At 40.1% G+C, this 21,264-nt stretch overlaps 1 protein-coding gene and 1 pseudogene across 3 annotated transcripts in view; both read left to right on the forward strand.

The window, feature by feature from the left end:
* The window catches only part of DIAPH3 (diaphanous related formin 3), a 562,554-nt gene that overhangs the window by 435,671 nt on the left and 105,619 nt on the right, over positions 1 to 21,264 (forward strand). The gene's annotated exons all lie outside the window — the stretch shown is intronic.
* On the forward strand, positions 1,383 to 1,547 carry LOC138447033 (U2 spliceosomal RNA; annotated as a pseudogene).

Below are 21,264 nucleotides of genomic sequence, written 5' to 3' on the forward strand. Positions count from 1 at the left end.
GATTCTGGCAATTTTTTTTATTTTGAAATATGATTGGGCCTATTAAATTATATGCATATATTTTTTCCATTAAAGCACATATGCAGCAGAAAAGTGCTAATATTGTATGCAAATAAAAACAAAATTCTTATTTACCGATATATCCATATTGAAAGATAAACCAGTAGACACTGTTTAGATTGAGCATTTAAAATGTTAGTAACATTTTATACTTTGATTCTGACAAGTTAATAACTCAAGATGTGTAGAATATCAAGGCTACAAATATAAGATACAACCAGGAGACTTTTATTATTAGTCCTTTTATTCTTCTTATTAATATAGTTAGGCTAAGGGGTCCTTAAGCTGATGTTTGATAAACTATGAGCAGAGTTTTATTTAATCCAAAGTGTATTTTATCATTGGATGGAAAGTGTAATTTCATCCCATTTTCTTAGTCTTTCTCGTGTCTCAGAGGAGGAGAAAAAAGAGAAAAGGGTCTTTTAAAATTCATGGTGACCTGTCATGAGGCAACTTCTCAAATGATGATGATCATCTATTTTTGAACGTGCAGGCAGTCAGTGAAGGGCATGGTGCGTGAAGAGGTAACCAGTAGAGTCTCCAGGCAGAGAAAACACCTCCTCCTGAGAGCGCCCCTGGGTCCACACCGCACTTGCACCATTGGCAGTATTGTCCTTTCTAATACGTCTCAGGCTTCTCATCATGTCCTAAATACTGCTCTCCCTGTTTGCTACTCACTTGCTGGAAACTGGACAAAGCCTGTTACTCTCCACTCTACTGATATTAACCTCTTACCTCTTTGTTCACTGATCCACATTTCCTTTGCTCACCTAAATACAAAAAGACATGATCTGCTCAGGGTGAGAGAGACATACATGCAGTAACAGAATGAAGCAGACAGAGTCAGTAACTGGGTACTATGTTGTAGAAACTTGGGATTTTCCTAGAAAGTAACACTGTCTTCCACATATTCTTTTATTTTAAAGCCAGAATAGGAGAAGGTTTGGAAGGTGCTGCTTTTCAGCATTTGTGGTGAGTTCTCCTGCCCTGCTGCTAAGCCCTTGCTGTGGTGGTCTCTGTACTCCTGCGTCCGGCCTGTCTCTTTTGAGAAGTGTGATTTGTTTGTTTCCATGTTGTAGACCCACAGGGTCATTCATGTGTTCCTCTTCTAGACAGATCTGTAGTCCTATCTAGAATCTCTTTGTAGAGATCTTCTTTAACTCTGTCAATGTCCTCTTTCAAGAAATACCATCTACTATTTCTACATTCTTTTTTTAAATAAAATTATTTTTATTATTTAAAACTTTTTTAACAATTTTATTGGAGTAGTGTTGGTTTACCATGTTGTGTTGGTTTCAGATGTACAGTAAAGTGATTCAGTTATTATTTCTGGGTCTTTTGGCTAAGATCAAGTGTAGTATCTGATCTTACATCAAAATCAGGCGTTAAAGACTGTAAATATACAGATTGTTGCTTCAGCAAAACCTCTCTCAGTGTCACTGAGGTACTTGGCACTGTGCATTGCACTGCACTGGAAAGTATTATTTTGTTTTATTTAAACCTTTCTTATTCTCTTACACTTCTAGATGGTGGTAGGCTTCCCTGCTGGCTTACAATGGTAAAGAATCTGCCTGCAATGCAGGAGACCTGCCTGGGTCAGGAAGATCCCCTGGAGGGCATGGCAACCCACTCCAGTATTCTTGCCTGGAGAATCCCATGGACAGAGGAGCCTGGTTTTACAGGCCATGGGGTTGCAAAGAGCTGGATATGACTGAGCGACTAACACTTGCAGCTTTCTTGGTGATGGTGTGGTTGGTAGTGGTGGTGGTGGTTTAGTTGTGTCTGACTCTTGCAACCCCATGGACTGTAGCCCTGAAGGGGCTTTGTATCAGGGATACTTTGTATCCATATTGTTGTATGTGGTTATAATTTGTTTACTCTAATGATTATTTAGTATTCCACCCTGAATATATGAATGTTAGTTCTTTTGTTGGTAGATATTTATATTGTTTCTAGAATTGGGGTATTATACATAGTACTGCTAAGAACATCCTTGTAGATGTCTTCTGCTTCTGGATCTGTCAGAAATATATGAAGGCGTGTAGTTCACTGAATAAGCCTATGTTCAGCTTTGGTGAATACTGCCCAACAAATTTCCAAAATGATTGTACCAGTTTATACTTTCATCAACAGTGTATGAGAATTCATTTCAATAATTCTGGTTGAATTGAGATATCTCATTGTGGTTTCATATTGCATTTCCCTCATGAGTAACATAAATACTATTCCATGTTCCTTTGGCTTTTTACATAATATTTTTCACATAATATCTCATTGTGTGAAGCGCCTGAGTCTTTTGCATATTTTTCTATTGGCTTGTAGGTGTTTTTCATATTGAGAATAAATAGATTTTGATACAGCTTAGAACTCCATCATAACACTTACGTCAAACTGCCCATTAAAGGCAAGACTATGTTACTTTACAGTAATATAATATTCCACGTCATTCAAATCTTTGAGTGAGAGACCTTATATGACAGGTCTGATCAGTGTATGTTAAAAAAGCAGCATCTTGCCAAGTGTATAAACTGTTGCTATAAAACATTGTCCTCAACTTGTAACTCACAAACCTGTATCAGAGGTGAACTCTCAAAGTAACAAACTTACAATGCACTTAGATTTAATTTTATAAAATTTGAGTAACTTTTTTTATAAAATACTTTTAATAGTCTATTACCAAAGAAAAAACTCAGTGCAATGCACATGATTCTATTATTGATGAGTTAGAACCAGATTAACAGAAAAAATGTATAGATTTCTTCTAGAACAGTATTTTCATTTATTTGTCACAAAAAGGTATATCTTGCAAGGTCAAATTTCAGCATATTAATTAAGATCATTTTAAGTTAATAAACTTAATATTAACTAAAAGCTACTTTTTTTTCACATTGTTTATTTTCAATTGAAAGATAATTGCTTTTCAGTATTGTGTTGGTTTCTGCCAAGCATCGGTATGAATCAGCCGTAGGTGTACCTATGTATACTCTTACTTTTTAAATGATGATTCTAACCTTTCAGTTCAGTCGCTCAGTTGTGTCCAGCTCTTTGCGACCCCATGAACTGCAGCATGCCAGGCCTCCCTGTCCATCACCAACTCCCGGAGTTTACTCAAACCCATGTCCATTGAGTCAGTGATGCCATCCAACCATCTCATCCTCTATCTTCCCCTTCTCTTCCCACCCTCAATCTTTCCCAGCATCAGGGTCTTTTCCAGTGAGTCAGTTCTTCACATCAGGTGGTCAAAGTATTGGAATTTCAGCTTCAGCATCAGTCCTTCCAGTGAACACCCAGGACTGATTTCCTGTAGGATGGACTGATTGGAACTCCTAGCACTCCAAAGGACTCTCAAGAATCTTTTCCAGCATCACAGTTCAAAAGCATCAGTTCCTCAGTGCTCGGCTTTCTTTATAGTCCAACTCTCACATCCATACATGACTACTGGACAAACCACAGCTTTGACTAGACGGACTTTTGTTGGCAAAAATCTCTCTGCTTTTTAATATGCTCTCTAGGTTGGTGATAACTTTCCTTCCAAGGAGCAAGCGTCTTTTAATTTCATGGCTGCAGTCACCATCTGCAGTGATTTTGGAGCCCAGAAAAATAAAGCCAGCCACTGTTCTACTGTTTCCCTATCTTTTGCCATGAAGTGATGGGACCAGATGTCATGATCTTAGTTTTCTGAATGTTGAGCTTTAAGCCAACCTTTTCACTCTCCTCTTTCACTTTCATCAAGAGGCTCTTCAGTTCTTCCTTGCTTTCTGCCATAAGTGTGGTGTCATCTGCATATCTGAGGTTATTGATATTTCTCCTGGCAATCTTGACTCCAGCTTGTGCTTCATCCAGCCTAGTATTTCTCATGAGGTACTCTGCATATAAGTTAAATAAGCAGGGTGACAATATACAACTTTGACATACTCCTTTTCCAATTTGGAACCAGTCTGTTGTTCCATGTCCAGTTCTAACTGTTGCTTCTTGATTTGCATACAGATTTCTCAGGAGGCAGGTCAGGTGATCTGGTATTCCCATCTCTTTCCGAATTTTCCACAGTTTGTTGTGATCCACACAGTCAAAGGCTTTGGCATAGTCAGTAAAGCAGAAATAGATGGTTTTCTCTTGCTTTTTCGATGATCCAGCGGATGTTAACAACTTGATCTCTGGTTCCTCTGCCTTTTCTAAATTCACGGAAGGGGAAAAAACTATGTAGTTCACTAAATATGCATTGCTAAATTCATCATTTACCCTGCCTCCTTATTTATGAAATGTCATATTGGACTACCCCCAGAGTTGAGCAGCTTCTTTAGAGCTTCGCCTTTAACAAAATTCTGATCATTATAGTAAACATCAGTTTATTCAGGATAAGTTAATAGACATTAACAACTTTAAGACTTTGTTATACATATTGCCACAGTGATATGGGATGGATGAAGGGATTATATGAATATATACTCCTACCAGCATCTAGTGACTTGTCCACTCTTCAAACCCTCACCAGCACTAGATGCATTTAAAATTTTTTCAACAGTTAGATAAAATGCTGTCTCATTATTTTGCGTATTTAATTAGCAGTGAAATTGTTTCTTCCTTTTTCTTATTATTTGAGAAAATATGAGGGACAGGGAGATCAGAAACAGTGGGAAGGAGAGAAACCTTCTCAGTATTTCTTATCAAACCATGTTATCCATTAAGGAAAAACTATAAAATTTAATGCTATCTCTCCTGTCTTATTTTCTCAACTAGGAGCAGTTATTATTACTGTTTATTTGTGATGATTTTTCAATGCTGCTAGTGCTAGAGTAGGTTTTATTTTTACATTTTGGTTATTAATAACAATACATATAACCAACTCCTGTTTTATTGGAGCAATGAGGTAGAGATAGACAGATGGAAATCACAGACAGACCTAAACCCCAGTGGCAATGACTGGTGAAGGGAAAGCTAGGATCTCAGGTAGACTCATACATCCTTCCCTCGGGGATTTGGGTTATTAGGCAGCAGCTAATAGATCTGTGTAGATTCTTGTGACTAATCTGGGTCTACTTGATATCAGCAGAGCCTGCTGAAAGGTAAAGAAACTGAGCCAACCAGCAAACTTTTCCTCTGGACAACTTTGGCCACAATTTTAACAGAGTATTTTTCACTGAGTTTATCACATGAATCCATTTAATAAAAGATATTTCAATAATGAAGGCAATTCTGAATATGATTACTTTGCTAAAACATTAATTTTTTAATTTATAATTTATATACTTTACTTCTAGGAAGACTTTGAGATGACTTAGAAAAGAAAGCACAGAGCAATCCTGTAATTATAACAGAAAACAGATGCTGTAAGAAAAGAGATGCAAGTTGGCCTCTTAGCTTAGAGCTATAATTCTTAACTTCAGAATCCATCAGAAACCCTCGAGGGGCTTATCCAAACCCAGGTTGCTAGCTCCACCACAGAGTTATGAATTCAGGTTTGTGGTAGGCATGAGAATTTGCATTTCTCATAAATCTCCAGAGGCTGCTCATCCAAGGAACCATACTTGGAGAAACACAGATCTTAAGCTGTTTTTTGTTTCTTGAATCTTTGGAACCATCACTGATTAATATTTGATTTTTTAATTAAATAGTTTCTCTTTATAGGTCATTATCTGATCACACATAGTAGCTGTGTTATTATTTTCATCAATTTCTTCATATAAATATAAAAGATATGATTGGTTATAATTTCTGGTTATTCTGAACCTTGGCCACATTAAACACACCTAGAGAGTTTTTAAATGAAACCAATATGGAAGCTTATCTCCACAGATTCTGATTTAATTAGTCCCTGATGGAGCCTGGAACAATAGTTTTGAAACCTTTCCTAGTGGTTCCAGTGCTCATCCAGGGTTGTGATACATAGATGGAAGAATAGTCTGTATTGCCCACAGATAGTCAGGTGGTTTCCTCTGTGCCTTGCCCCCTGCCCCCCATCAATGTGCCCAGCTACTCACTCTCATTTTTATCTGTGTGGTATGCTTTTGGTTCTTAAATATGCTGTTTTGTTCTTCTCTTCATTGAAGTTCATCTGTTTTTGATGAACTATTACTCTAATCTATCAAGGTCATTTTAAATTGTTTCTTTCTTCTAAAGTGTTTAACTCCTGCCCAAATAAGTATCATCTGCAAGTTTAATGAGCAGATTTTCTGTTTCCTAATTGAGACTGTGCTCATTAAGTTTTAATGTTTTAAAATTTCATTGCAAACTATTCCTAGCATGCATGTGAGGCTACCTTGCCTTTGCCGTGGCCATGCACATTTTCTTCATTAGCAGTGAACATTTATCTAGTGCTGAAATGTTGTGTGTTATCGAATCAAGTTCATGGCTTGTAAATAGTTGAAAGTAAGTGCTGAGTCTGCCTCTTGCGTGGTTTTAAGTCTGCGGGGAATATGTATGTAGCATGAGCTGCGTGAACAGCACAGGACGCACAAGCATATTAGCGCAAAAGTTGTGCACTGTCTCTAATCCATTGGTCAGTGGATGTCGGACACTCACTGTGGCTGCACAGAACAGAGATTAAGAGTGCCAGCTGCCTTTAACTGGCTGTGTAACCTTGAGCAAGTTACTTGCTCCTTGTTCCTCAGTTTTCTCATCTATGAAATGTGATTTTGATAGTTCTTACCTTGATTTGTTGTAAAAATTTGTATCAGATGGTGCATGAAGGATTCTCAACAAAGCCTAATAGAGAGCAACAGTTCAAATAAATAGTAATCATTAAGTCAATTAATTGGGCAATTGAAAGTAGAAGATATTTAAGATTTGGTTTGACAAGACTGATCATTAATAATTGACACTAAGATGCCTGGGACCCTCCCTACTCTGGAACTTCTCATTTGTTCAAGTTTAAGCATGTTTTTCTATAAGCAGATAGTTTAGATTTTCATTCGCAGTATGCCATGTTTAATATGAAAAGTGTTCTACGCAGTTAATTGTAACTACTGAGTGGCAGAGCCAGGATTCAAACTCAGGACTTCTGTCTGCAAGATGCTAATTGCTGAATGGTAGCGACAGAGAGAAGAGATCGCCCCAGACATGAGGGGTAAGGTGAGTGAGAATCTTTTTAGAAAGAATAATATTCCATAAAGAATAAAGAAGCCAATATTTGACCATGTACTATGTGTTAAACATTCTTGAGTGCATTGTTTACACTGTCCCATTCAAAGTCTCAAAAATGTTAAGTAATCCTTGCCCCAAATCATAAAGCTGATAAATGGCAGAGCTAGGAATTCAACCCAGATCTGTTGGCAGCAAACTCCATTCTCTAAGTGACTTCAATAAACTGCCTGTCCTTGAATGGAGTCAGATTGCTTTTTCTGGAGTAGAAGATGCACTCAGAAATGATTTAGAGTGCAGACAGATAAGGTGCAGACAGAGGTGCTGTCTACTTCCTGTTTTGTGACAGAGTAAATTGGAAAAAGCAACTGACGGATTTTCTCTTGAGGTTCAGTTCAGTTCAGTTCAGTCGCTCAGTCGTGTCCAACTCTTTGCAACCCCATGGACTGCAGCACACCAGACCTCCCTGTCCATCACTAACTCCCGGAGTCTACCCAAACTCATGTCCATTGAGTCAATGAGACCATCCAGCCATCTCATCCTCTGTCGTCCACTTCTCCTCCCGCCTTCAACTTTTACCAGCATCAGGGTCTTTTCAAATGAGTCAGCTGTTCGCATCTGGTGGCCAACGTATTGGAGTTTCAGCTTCAGCATCAGTCCTTCCAGTGAATATTCAGGACTGATTTCCTTTAGGATGGACTGGTTGGATCTCCTTGCAGTCTAAGGAATTTCAAGAGACTTCTCCAACAACACAGTTCAAAAGCATCAGTTCTTTGGCGCTCAGCTTTGTTTATTGTCCACCTCTCACATCCATACATGACTACTGGAAAAAAACCATAGCCTTAACTAGATGGACCTTTGTTGTCTAAAAAGTAATGTCTCTGCTTTTTAATATCCTTTCTAGGTTGGTCATAACTTTTCTACCAAGGAGTAAGCGTCTTTTAATTTCATGGCTGCAGTCACCATCTGCAATGATTTTGGAGCCCCCAAAAATAAAGTCTGACACTGTTTCCACTGTTTTCCCATCTATGTCCCATGAAGTGATGGGACTAGATACCATGATCTTCGTTTTCTGAACGTTTTCTGAATGTAAGCCAGCTTTTTCACTCTCCTCTTTTACTTTCATCAAGAGGCTCTTTAGTTCTTCTTTGCTTTCTGCCTTAAGTGTGGTGTCATTTGCACGTCTGAGGTTATTGATATTTCTCCCAGCAATCTTGATTCCAGCTTGTGCTTCTTCCAGCCCAGCGTTTCTCATGATGTACTCTGCATACAAGTTAAATAAGCAGGGTGACAATATACAGCCTTGATGCACTCATTTTCCTATTTGGAACCAGTCTGTTGTTCCATGTCCAGTTCTAACTGTTGGTTCCTGACCTGCATGCAGATTTCTCAAGAGGCAGGTCAGGTGGTCTGGTATTCCCATCTCTTTCAGAATTTTCCACAGTTGATTGTGATCCACGCAGCGGTTTAGGCATAGTCAGTGAAGTAGCAGTAGATGTTTTTCTGGATCTCTCTTGCTTTTTCAGTGATCCAGTGGATGTTGGCAATTTGATCTCTGGTTCCTCTGCCTTTTCTAAAACCAGCTTGAACATCTGGAAGTTCACGGTTTACGTATTGCTGAAGCCTGGCTTGGAGAATTTTGAACATTATTTTACTAGCCTGTGCAATAAGTGCAATTGTGGGGTAGTTTGAGCATTCTTTGGCATTGCCTTTCTTGGGGTTGGAATGAAAACTGACCTTTTCCAATCCTGTGGCCACTGTTGAGTTTTCCAAATTTGCTGGCATATTGAGTGCAACACTTTCACAGCATCATCCTTTAGGACTGAAATAGCTCAACTGGAATTCCGTCACTTCCACTAGCTTTGTTCATAGTGATTCTTCCTAAGGCCCACTTGACTTCACATTCCAGGATATCTAGCTCTAGGTGAGTGATCACACCATCGTGGTTATCTGGGTCATGAAGATCTTTTTTTTATATTTCTCCTGTGTATTCTTGCCACCTTTTCTTAATATCTTCTGGTTCTGTTTGGTCCATACTGTTTTTGTCCTTTACTGTGCCCATCTTTGCATGAAATGTTCACTTGGTATCACTAGTTTTCTTGAAGCAATCTCTAGTCTTTCCTATTGTAATGTTAGTTTCTATTTCTTTGCATTGATCACTGAGGAAGGCTTTTGTATCTCTCCTTGCTATTCTTTGGACCTCTGCATTCAGATGGGTGTATCTTTTCTCCTTTGCTTTAGCTTCTTTTCCTTTCTTAGCTATTTGTAATGCCTCCTCAGAAAACCATTTTTCTTTTTCGCATTTCTTTTTCTTAGGGATGGTCTTGATCAATGCCTCCAGTACAGTGTCATGAACCTCCATCCATAGTTTTCAGGCACTCTGTCTATCAGATCTCATCCCTTGAATCTTATTTGTCACTTCCACTGTATAATTGTAAGGGATTTAATTTAGGTCATTCCTGAATGGTCTATCTTTTTGCCTTTTCATACTGTTCATGGGGTTCTTAAGTCAAGAATACTGAAGTGGTTTGCCATTCCCTTCTCCAGTGGACCACATTTTGTCAGAACTCTGCACATGGAGTCACAAAGAGTTACTAAACTGAACTCAGCTGAAGTGAATGGAACTGAGTGGTCTATTGGTTTTCTCCACTTTCTTCAATTTCAGTCTGAATTTGGCAATAAGGAGTTCATGATCGAAGCCACAGTCAGCTCCCGATCTTGTTTTTACTGACTATTTACAGCTTCTCCATCTTTGGCTGCAAAGAATACAATCAGTCTGATTTGATATTGACCATCTGGTGCTGTCTGTGTATAGAGTCATCTCTTGTGTTGTTGGAAGAGGGTGTTTTCTATGACCAGTGCGTTCTCTTCACAGAACTCTTTATTAGCCTTTCCTGTTTCGTTCTGTACTCCAAGGCCAGATTTGCCTGTTACTCCAGGTGTTTCTTGACTTCCTACTTTTGCATTCTAGTCCATTGTGAAGATAAGGACATCTTTTGGGGGACTTAGTTCTAGAAGGTCTTGTCGGTCTTCATAGAACCGTTCAACTTAAGCTTCTTTGTCCTTAGTGTTTGGGGCATAGACTTGGGTTACCGTGATATTGAATGATTTGCTTTGAAAAGTAACGCAGATCATTCTGTGGTTTTTGAGACTGCACCCAGGTACTGCATTTTGGCCTCTTTTGTTGACTATGAGGGCTGCTCCATTTCTTCTAAGGGATTCTTGCCCACAGTAGTAGATATAATGGTCATCTGAGTTAAATTCACCCATTCCAGTCCATTTTAGTTCACTGATTCGTAATATGTCAATGGTCACTCTTGCCATCTCCTGTTTGATCACTTCCAATTTGCCTTGATTCATGGACCTAAAGTAGAAGGCAATGGCACCCCACTCTACTCTTGCCTGGAAAATCCCATGGACGGAGGAGCCTGATAGGCTGCAGTCCATGGGGTAGGGAAGAGTCAGACACGACTGAGTGACTTCACTTTCACTTTTCACTTTCGTGCATTGGAGAAGGAAATGGCAACCCACTCCAGTGTTCTTGCCTGGAGAATCCCAGGGACAGGGGAGCCTGGTGGGCTGCCGTCAATGGGGTCACACAGAGTCAGACATGACTGAAGCAACTTAACAGCAGCAGCAGCACGGCCCTAACATTCCAGGTTCCTATGCAATTTGTTCTTACAGCATCGGACTTTACTTCCACCACCTTTTATATCCACAACTGCACGTTGTTTCTGCTTTGGCTCTGTCTCTTCATTCTTTCTGGAGTTATTTCTCTACTCTTCTCCAGCAGCATATTGGGCACCTGTCCACCTTGGGAGTTCATCTTTCAGTGTCATATCATTTTGCATTTTTATACTGTTCATAGGGTTCTCAAGGCAAGAGTACTGAAGTGTTTTGCCATTCCTTTCTCCAGGGGACCACATTTTGTCAGAACTCGCCACCATATCCAGTCCATTTTGGGTGGCCGTGGCTTATAGTTTCATTGAGTTAGATAAGGCTGTGATCGGTTGGTCAGTTTGATTAGTTTTCTGTGATTGTGGTTTTCTTTTTCTTTGCCCTTGATGGAGAAGGATATGGAAGCTTCCTGATGGGAGTGACTGACTAAGAGAGAAACTGGGTCTTGTTCTGGTGGGCGGGGCCATGCTCAGTAAATTTTTAATCCAATTTCCTGTTGGCAGAGAAGGCTGTGGTCTCTCCCTGTTCTTTGACCTGAGACCAAACTATGGTGGGTGTAAGGAAGATAATGGGGACCTCCTTCAAAAGGTCTTGTGTGTGCGCTGTTGTATTTAGTGCCCCGACCGTGCAGCAGGCCACTGTCAACCCATACCTCCTCTGAAGACTCCTGGACACTCACAGGAAATCTGGATCAGTCTTCTGTGCGGTCTTTGCACAGAAGTGCAGTCTCCTGGTCCTGGCGCGTAAATCATGGTCCTTTACAGTTAGGTTGGACTAAATTAGAGTGAAATTAGATCCACATTCAAGGTCAGGAGGGGTGGCCATGAGGAGATAACCCTCGTCCAAGATAAGGAGCAGTGGCTACCGTTTGCTGGAACAGCTGTGAAGAGACACCCCACGTCCAAGGTAAGAGAAACCCAAGTAAGACAGTAGGTGTTGCGAGAGGGAATCAGATGGCAGACACACTGAAACAATAATCACAGAAAGTTAGGCAATCTGATCACACGGACCACAGCCTTGTCTAACTTGGTGAAACTAAGCCATGCCATATGGGACCACCCAAAACAGTTGGGTCATGGTGGAGAGGTCTGATAGAATGTGGTCCAGGAGAGAAGGGAATGGCAAACCACGTCAGTATTCTTGCCTTGAGAACCCCATGAACAGTATGAAAAGGCAAAATGATAGGATACTGAGAGAAGAACTCCCCAGGTCGATAGATGCCCAATATGCTACTGGGGATCAGTGGAGAAATAACTCTAGAAAGAATGAGGGGATGGAGCCAAAGCAGAAACAGTGCTCAATTATGGATGTGGCTGGTGATAGAAGCAAGGTCCAATGCTGTAAAGAGCAATATTGCATAGGAACCTGGAATGTCAGGTCCATGAATCAAGGCGAATTAGAAGTGAACAAACAGGAAATGGCAAGAGTGAACGTCAACATTCTAGGAATCAGTGAACTAAAATGGACTGGAATGGGGGAATTTAACTCAGATGACCATTATATCTACTACTGCGGGCGGGAATCCCTTAGAAGAAATGGAGTAGCCATCATGGTCAACAAAATGCAGTATTTGGATTCAATCTCAAAAACAGCAGAATGATCTCTGTTTGTTTCCAAGGCAAACGATTCAGTATCACGGTAATTCAAGCCTCTGCCCCAACCAGTAATGCTGAAGAACCTGAAGTTGAACGTTTCTGTGAAGACATACAAGACCTTTTAGAACTAACACCCAAAAAAAATGTCCTTTTCATTATAGGGGACTGGAATGAAAAAGTAGGAAGTCAAGAATCACCTGGGGTAACAGGCAAATTTGGCCTTGGAATACGGAATGAAGTAGTGCAAAGGCTAATAGAGTTTTGCCAAGAGAACGCACTGGTCATAGCAAACACCCTCTTCCAACAACACAAGACTCTATACATGGACATCACCAGATGGTCAACACCAAAATCAGATTGATTATATTCTTTGCAGCCAAACATGGAGAAGCTCTATACAGTCAGCAAAAACAAGACCAAGAGCTGATTGTGGCTCAGATCATGAACTCCTTATTGCCAAATTTAGACTTAAATTGAAGAGAGTAAGAGAAACCAATAGACGATTCTGATATGATCTAAATCAAATCCCTTATGATTATACAGTGGAAGTAAGAAACAGATTTAAGGGACTAGATCTGATAGACCGAGTGCCTGATGAACTATGGGTGGAGGTTCGTGACACTGTAGAGGAGACAGGGATCAAGACCATCCCCATGGAAAAGAAATGCAAGAAAGCAAAATGACTGTCTGGGGAGGCCTTACAAATAGCTGTGAAAAGAAGAGAAGCAAAAAGCAAAGGACAAAAGGAAAGATATAAGCATCTGAATGCAGAGTTCCAAAGAATGGCAAGAAGAGATAAGAAAGCCTTCTTCAGTGATCAATGCAAAGAAGCAGAGGAAAAGAACAGAATGGGAAAGACTAGAGATCGCTTCAAGAAAATTAGAGATACCAAGGGAACATTTCATGCAACGATGGGCTTGATAAAAATGGTATGGACCTAACAGAAGCAGAAGATATTAAGAAGAGGTGGCAAAAATACACAGGAGAACTGTACAAAAAAGAGCTTCATGACCCAGATAATCAGGATGGTGTGATCACTCACCTAGAGCCAGACATCCTAGAATGTGAATGCAAGTGGGCCTTAAGAAGCATCACTACGATCAAGCTAGTGGAGGTGATGGAATTCCAGTTGAGCTAATTCAGAATCTGAAAGATGATACTGCAAAAGTGCTGCACTCAATATGCCAGCAAATTTGGAAAACTCAGCAGTGGCCACAGGACTGGAAAAGTTGTTTGATTCCAATCCCAAAGAAAGGCAATGCCAAAGAATGCTCAAACTACCGCACAATTGCACTCATTGCACACAGTAGTAAAGTAATGCTCAAAATTCTCCAAGCCAGGCAATAACGTGAACTGTGAACTTCCAGATGTTCAAGCTGGTTTTAGAAAAGGCAGAGGAACCAGAGATCAAATTGCCAACATCCGCTGGATCATCGAAAAAGCAAGACAATTCCAGAAAACCATCTATTTCTGCTTTATTGACTATGCCAAAGCCTTTGATTGTGTGGATCACAATAAACTGTGGAAAATTCTGAAAGAGATGGGCATACCAGACGACCTGACCTGCCTCTCTGAGAAACCTGTATGCATGTCAGGAGGAAACAGTTAGAACCGGACATGGAACAACAGACCGGTTCCAAATAGGATAAGGAGTACTTCAAGGCTGTATATTGTCACCCTGCTTATTTACCTTATGTGCAGAGTACATCACGAGAAACGCTGGACTGGAAGAAACACAAGCTGAAATCATTTCACCGCGAGAAATACCAATAACCTCAGATATGCAGATGACACCACCCTTATGGCAGAAAGTGAAGAGGAACTAAAAAGCCTCTTGATGAAAGTGAAAGAGGAGAGTGAAAAAGTTGGCTTAAAGCTCAACATTCAGAAAACGAAGATCATGGCATCCGGTCCCATCATTTCATGGGAAATAGATGGGGAAACAGTGGAAACAGTGTCGGACTTTATATTTTTGGGCTCCAAAACCACTGCCGATGGTGACTGCAGCCATGAAATTAAAAGACGCATACTCCTTGGAAGAAAAGTTATGACCAGCCTAGATAGCGTTTTCAAAAGTAGAGACATTACTTTGCCGACTAAGGTCCATTTAGTCAAGGCTGTGATTTTTCCTGTGGTTATGTATGGATGTGAGAGTTGGACTGTGAAGAAGGCCGAGCGCCGAAGAATTGATGCTTTTGAACTGTGATGTTGGAGAAGACTCTTGAGAGTCCCTTGGACTGCAAGGAGATCCATCCAGTACATTCTGAAGGAGATCAGCCCTGGGATTTCTTTGAAAGGAATGATGCTAAAGCTGAAACTTCAGTACTTTGGCCACCTCATGCAAAGAGTTGACTCATTGGAAAAGAGTCTAATGCTGGGAGGGATTGGGGGCACGAGGAGAAGGGGATGACAGAGGATGAGATGGCTGGATGGCATCACTGACTTGATGGACGTGAGTCTGAGTGAAGTCCGGGAGTTAGTGATGGACAGGGAGGCCTGGCATGCTGCAATTCATGGGGTCGCAAAGAGTCGGACACAACTGAGCGACTGAACTGAACTGAACTGAAGTTAGAGTGAGTCAGATTTATTTATCTGTATATATAAACAATTTTTTTAACTCTAAGATTATTTGTTTTTGTTCTTGACCTGGTTTGGTTGTCCTTAACTGAAAATATACGTAATACAATAGTAATACAATACAATCTGAATTAGCATTTGATGCTAATACAATTATTTTTTCCAGACAATAAAATATTCTTACTTTTCATACTTACTGCTAACGCGAATAACAGCTTCTTACTACTAATAATGGCTTCCGTGTTGGTTCAGACAGGAAAGAATCGGTTCACAGTGTGGGAGATCTAGGTTCAATCCCTGGATTTTCAAGATCCCCTGGAGTAGGGAATTGTGATCCACTCTAGTATTCTTGCCTGGAGAATCCCAGGGACAGAAGCTACAGTCCATAGTGTCACCAACACTTTCACTTTCACTACTAATAAAGTCTTTACTTTTAAAATGCTTTATAAAATGAAAATAAATGTGTGCTTTAGTAAAAGGATATAATTTCTAATCAGATTGTTTATTATGTAAGTGTTCAGACATCTTATACCAAAACCCATAACCAGTGTGCTCAGTGAGAGTTCATTTCTCTCTCTTTACACCAACTTCACCACATCCCCAGATAGTAATTCAAGCACTCTGACTAAGTTGGACATCATTATGCTTGTTGTACATACCGCTGACTTTGTTTTCAGTCAGACCTCTTCCGCTTTAGAATCTGTGCTTACCGTTGTTGTGTGGGGAAAACCCTGAAGTTTTAGAGCTGCTGAATTGCTGTGGACAGTCGCATAGCACGACACGCTTGCGGTGAAGAGAATGCTATAGGATAGACTTGGTTTTGAATTTCAGCTTTACTGCTTGTATGCTGGCAGTTACTGAGTCTCTTTGCTCCTTGGTTTCATCTAATGCCAGTGAGCCGAACTTATACCCACCTTATAGGATGACTGTGAAAACTGAATTTAGCAAGCCATGCACAACACTGTGTAGTCATTAAAAGTTAACTGTTATTATTGATGATAATAGTTGGTTCCATGCTGACAAAAGTGTTGGTTGAGAAGGGGAAGTATTTGAGTTTTGAAAATTTTAGCAAAGATGAAAAGAAGATCATCCTCTGCCAAATTCTAGCAACTGGGCCTCGCTGTCCCATGCTGCCTGCACATCCTGCCCTTCCTGGCTCGTTAAGTGCTCTTGGATCAGATCTGCAGAGTGGTTTACGTGACTGTGAGTGGCGCTGATCCAATTATGTAGCTCGCCTGTAGAGCAATTTAGTGGTAGCCAAGGTAGCTTATTTCTGTGTCATTTAGATTAATTTTTCCATTTAACTTGTGTTACTACGAAACCCATTGTGAGATATTTCCAGTTTTCTGCTTTCAAAATTTACTTTTAAAAGCAGTGATAAATAGGCTCCTGTTTGATTTTAAATGGTTTTCTATAACTACACAGTTTTAGCTCCACATAAAAATTGCTTAGATGTTGTTGCTCCTTCCTCCATAAAATTGCAAACACCTAGGGCTTGGTTGAATATCCGGTTGTAAGCAAGCTCAATGTTAATTTTTCAAAGGTTGTATATATTTCTGACATAGCAATTTATTGAGGAAAAAATGGGTTTGTATATTGTTGGAGCAATATAAGTAACAGCTGCCCCTTAAAATAAGAAATAGAAAAACCAAGTTAAGAGAAATCTAATGTGATCACTAATTATTTTACCAGAGTTTTAAAAGAATGTATCAATAATGGGTTTTTGTTTCAGGCTATTTGCATCCAGAACCTTGGCTTCCAAAATTAAGAAATCAGCTCTTATTAATTAAACTTACATATGACGGCAGAGATCTTTGTGCTGTGAAGCAAGAGCCTGATCTCTGGCTGTTTGGATCTGTACTTGGTGTAATGTGGTGCACTGTTCTCAGCCAAAGCCCTGTGTTGTCTGGGCAACTCCCGTTGCCATGGCAATGAAATTCTTTTGCGGGAGCAGGGCGAATGCTAATTGTAGCCATTTGTTGTTCCTTCTGTCGATCCCTTAACTAGCACAGTTGTAGAGCAGCCAGAGATTCTGGGTGAACAGCATGGAGTGCCCCCAAAAGCATTACTGCTGAAGGCAACCGGCTGCTCTGCTTAAGAAATCACTGGAGCAGCCGCGGTTCAGGAAGTGCCGCTGTGTGGGCAGAAGCACAGTGTGGCTCCGGCCTGACAACTGTTGAGCTAGGCCTGGGAGGGAAAGAGAAGGCTGCTTGAAACCTGTTGAGAAGGTGCTGATGACATGGAGATTAATTTGACACCAATCCCTCCGAGGTAGGTAGGCATATCATAACAACTGTTTATCCAGGCTAAAGGCAGTACTGGAATGCCCAGAGGCTGTGGGAGACAGATCAGTGGTTCTTCCTTTCATTTCCATCCAAAACTGCATTACTGTGGCCTAAGGTAAAATAATTCATTTGGTTGGAACCAACCAATTGTAATTCACATAGGTATTAGATTCAGTTAATGTTGGTAACTCCCCACTCTCTTTATAATCCCTTATTTTTAGAGACTCATGATTTAGCTGCCAGAAATGAGTTGAAACTGAAAATCATCTCAACATAAATGAGAACAGACTGCTTTTGAAAAATAAATGACCAAGTAATATCTACCAATTATGTGGTCTATCATGCTACTTTAATTCAAGAAAATACTATTAACCTAGCTCATAATTCATTGGAAAGTCTAATTGCTATAGGTACTTGGGTAAGAAAAAAAATATTATAATGGTAAGAGAAAACATGTGAGGCACAATTACACTTAGTTCAGTTCAGTTCAGTCACTCAGTTGTGGCCGACTCTTTGTGACCCCATGAATTGCAGCACGTCAGGCCTCCCTGTCCATCACCAACTCCCAGAGTTCACTCAGACTCACGTCCATCGAGTCTGTGATGCCATCCAGCCATCTCATCCTCGGTCGTCCCCTTCTCCTCCTGCCCCCAATCCCTCCCAGCGTCAGAATCTTTTCCAAACAATTATACTATTATAGTACATTTTCCCTCTAGAAGTGTACTGACCCATAAAGATTGGTCAAGTTCATGAGACTTTAAAAACTAGCTTCTGTGTAAGCATAGTAATAAATTTCAAGGTAGTTTTTATAAGGTATAAATTTAATGTATCTGCCTCTTAATATATGTGCCTCTATATTAATAGACTGAAGGTACATCCTGGCTGAAATGTCCTTAAAATGTAGAGGAACTGATATCATAGACTTGTTATACAAAACTATACCTCATCATAGTTTTTTTGTTTGTATTGAGATGGTGAGATTAGCTATAAGGATAGTGCATCATAACCACAGATTCTTGTTTTTACTGGGGAGTAGGGAAAGAAGTCTTTCAAGTCAACATGGTTTTTTTTTTCCTGAAAGAACTGCATGTATATTTAATATTTTTATTGCTTGTCTTGCTCTTTACAGGGAGGCAACTGCCAGAATATCATTCAGTGTACTGAAAGAAATAGGTTTCTGATGATAGTGATCATAAGTCATTTGTGTGCTTCAACACTAAACAAATTAGTCCCATTCCATTGTTTAAAATAGATATTCAGCCCATAAATTCCAAGGAGAGAAGATTTGAAATTTGTTGATATTTTCTAAGATACACAGTTTTCTTTTCATAATTTTTAACTAAGAGAAGAAAATATCTGTAAACTATATAATAAACACTATTTTGGGGTATTATCTATATCTTACATGTGAATTTCATATGCAAGATATTATAGATATTCCTTAATAAACTTTTTTGGAGTTAAAGATTATTTTTACTCAATCTTCAACATTAAAATATTTGGTTGTACTTCTAAAACACTACGTTCTCAGTATAATAAATGAAAATAAGAGCTTATTTATTTATTAATGCCTTTAATTCCTCAGCCTACAAAAATCAAATTATTGTTAAATTTACCACCAAGCATGGCTTCTGCTGCTGCTGCTGCTGCTGCTAAGTCGCTTCAGTCGTGCCTGACTCTGTGCGACCCCATAGACGGCAGCCTACCAGGCTCCCCGTCCCTGGGATTCTCCAGGCAAGAACACTGAAGTGGGTTGCCATTGCCTTCTCCAACGTGTGAAAGTGAAGTCGCTCACGCATGTCCGACTCTTCGTGACCCCATGGACTGCAACCTATCAGGCTCCTCCATCCATAGGATTTTCCAGGGAAGAGTACTGGAGTGGGTTGCCATTGCCTTCTCCGAGCATGGCTTCTGCCACCCTTAAATGATTAGGTCTCCCATAGAGTTCCAAGAATGATTGAAGTCTAACCTTATCACCAGCCTGCACAGAGAGAATTTTTGTCAACACACCACTTAGCAGTGGACTGGATGATAACTGGCCGGATAGATTTCCATCATGGTCAGTCCTCAGTAGCCCTCTGGAGAAATCAGAGTAGACCATCCATCCTCAGTCAGCCAAGGTTCTTTTCCTTCATAGCTAGAGATGAAAAGACTAAAATCTGATTATGGGATGAGGAATGCTCTCATATCAAGAAATGTTCTGAAAGCACATCATAGAAATTAAGCCTCATCCAAAAAGCCAGCTCTTTGAGGTACCTACAACTTTCTTCCAGGGGCAGAAATAGACTATTGCTGCTTGTGTCCAGAGCCGGCCACTGTGGAAACCCACAGCCCAGCATGTCCTGTTGGTGATCTGTAGGACTTTGCTCTGAATGATGTAACATGCCAGCACCTGGCTCACTTGGGCCAAACAAACTGAAACATCCCCAAACAACTTCCAGGGAAGGTGACAGCCTACAGGCATTTAGAATCAGGTTGCTTGGTAGGAGTGAGTCTTACAACAAGCTCCGTCTGGGAAGCAGGAGTTGACTGGGGAAGAAGGAGTCTGGGGCCCAAGCTGCTTCTCCTGCCTCAGTGTGGTGTGGGTGATGGGATACTCTCTTCCTGACATGATGGATCATTCACCTCCGAGACAGTTGTCCTCTCAAGAAGAGAGCGCCTCCTGGGGCATGTGTCAGGAAACCTAAGAGATGCATATGAGCATGCCACATTAGGTGCCATCAGCAATGAAGGCGGGGCCTGATGGCTTAGAAGAACCACTCTGGTGGGAAAATGAGGGAGTAAGCGACCTAAATTTTAAAATTCTTTTTTAGCCCCCGTTCAAACACTCTCTCCTTGCCCTCCTTTTAAGTCAAGGAAGCTTGAAGAAGCTTATGTCCCACTGTGATTCTCCGTAAAAGATTGATGAGCCATTCTCGCAATGCATAGATGGAGGAAGCCTCCCTTAAAAATCTGACTGTAAAATCTGTACCTCATATGGCTGTTTATTAGAAGATTCAGGCCTCATGATCTGTGCCACAGTCAAGCCCTTCCTAAGTGCATACACCTCACTGATAGTCCTGAATAACAGTGGTGATTTTTTTTTCATGTAATGGTAGTTGGTAACATGGGTCACCTTGGCAACCTGTTGGATATTTTCTAGTAGTTTTGTGGTTTGCAGTTTAGTTCATTTTTACAGTTATTTCTCAGTTATTTTTAGTCAACCATGTCTTATTCATAGTTTAGCCTTCTTTTTCATTGTGCCCAGCATTAAACAATTTGCTCCTAAGAAAACTAGTTAAGAATTAATGTTTATAACTGGATGATAGTTCAGGTTTTTAATTTTTAAAACTTCGATTCATTTTTCTCCTTGTCATTACATGAAAATGATTAGTCAAAGGCCAGAAACTATCAATCTCTAAATTATAAATTATACATAATCTGAAACTCTATTGGTAATTCCAAACCTTCTTGCTGTGTGTCAGAAACACTGGGAAGCCTCATTCCAGAACTAGTGAAGTAGAGCTTCTGGGGGTAGGTTCTCAGGAACTGTTTTTAAACAGAGTTCTAAGGTGATTAGTGTGTCCCTAAGATATCCCTAGTTGGAGAAAGAACATTTTGGAAACAGTGATCTGAGGGTGATATTCCTCACTTTTTGATGTCTGGTTTCAATGTGAAAACAAGGTTCTAGGAATACAACTAACTGGCTCATATTTTTATTTTTTGTTCTTTTTTGATGTTTCTTTTTCTCTAAAATGAAAGTATTTCAAATATTTGACTATGAAAGATATGTACAATAAAAATGATGTTAAATATATAGTGGTTAAAAAAAAAACAATAAGTAGTGGTGGTGGTGGTTTAGCCATTAAGTTCTGTCCAACTCTTTGCGACCCCATCGACTGTAGCCCACCAGACTCCTCTGTCTATGGGATTTCCCAGGTAAGAATACTGGAGTGGGTTGCCGTTTCCTTCTCAAGCAGATCTTCCCCACCTAGAGACTGAACCTGGGTCTC

The sequence above is a fragment of the Ovis canadensis genome, chromosome 10 (genome assembly GCF_042477335.2).
Source record: "Ovis canadensis isolate MfBH-ARS-UI-01 breed Bighorn chromosome 10, ARS-UI_OviCan_v2, whole genome shotgun sequence".
Taxonomy (NCBI): domain Eukaryota; kingdom Metazoa; phylum Chordata; class Mammalia; order Artiodactyla; family Bovidae; genus Ovis; species Ovis canadensis.